The following is a 682-nucleotide window of genomic DNA, read 5'->3' on the forward strand; positions in this document are numbered from 1 at the left end:
AACTTGAAGGCTCTGCTAGAAATATCGGCTTTTTATGCTCTGGTAGGTTTTTTGGAAGTCCATGTGACCAGCAGTGGAGTCGTCGTTATCCTCCTGTAAAACCTGACGGCGGAGAGAACAAGGAGCTGCAGGAGCCTAGTTATTGCCCCGAGGACTGTAGTTCGGACGAAGATTATGCCATCTATTAATTTGAAATTGGTGTATAGGAGACGCTTTAGGGTTTTTAGGTGTAGCGCAGTATCCTTAAGGGGATTGATAAGCGTTCAACTGTCAGGATGGCATTGCTGTTTGGCGAAGAAATTCATGTTGTGCATGCGGCTCTCGTAGGTTGATTGCTGGCAGGGCACCATTTGCTTGTTTGCCTGTCTTCTCTTCAACCAATGTAATGGGCTAAGTGTCCGTATATATGGGACGATCGGGCGGCGAGGAAGCCGGCGATTTATGCTGAGAAGGCGACGTTGCGGCAAGACAATAAGGGAGCGCTCCAACGTTCTTAGGTTTCTCTCCGGGTGTTTAGCTGTAAGCTTGTATTCATTTTACCCACAGAATATATTGTTACGAGCCGCCCGAACATATTCTTAAAAGACGACGACTAGCAGAGCATCGTGGTCAAATACAAACGTGGAGAGGCGGCAATAGAAAGAGGGGCGAATTTTGTTAAAGAACCAGCGTAAACAACAAC

The sequence above is a fragment of the Amblyomma mixtum genome, chromosome 1, assembly GCF_055824585.1.
Source record: "Amblyomma mixtum isolate Tamu chromosome 1, ASM5582458v1, whole genome shotgun sequence".
NCBI lineage: Eukaryota > Metazoa > Arthropoda > Arachnida > Ixodida > Ixodidae > Amblyomma > Amblyomma mixtum.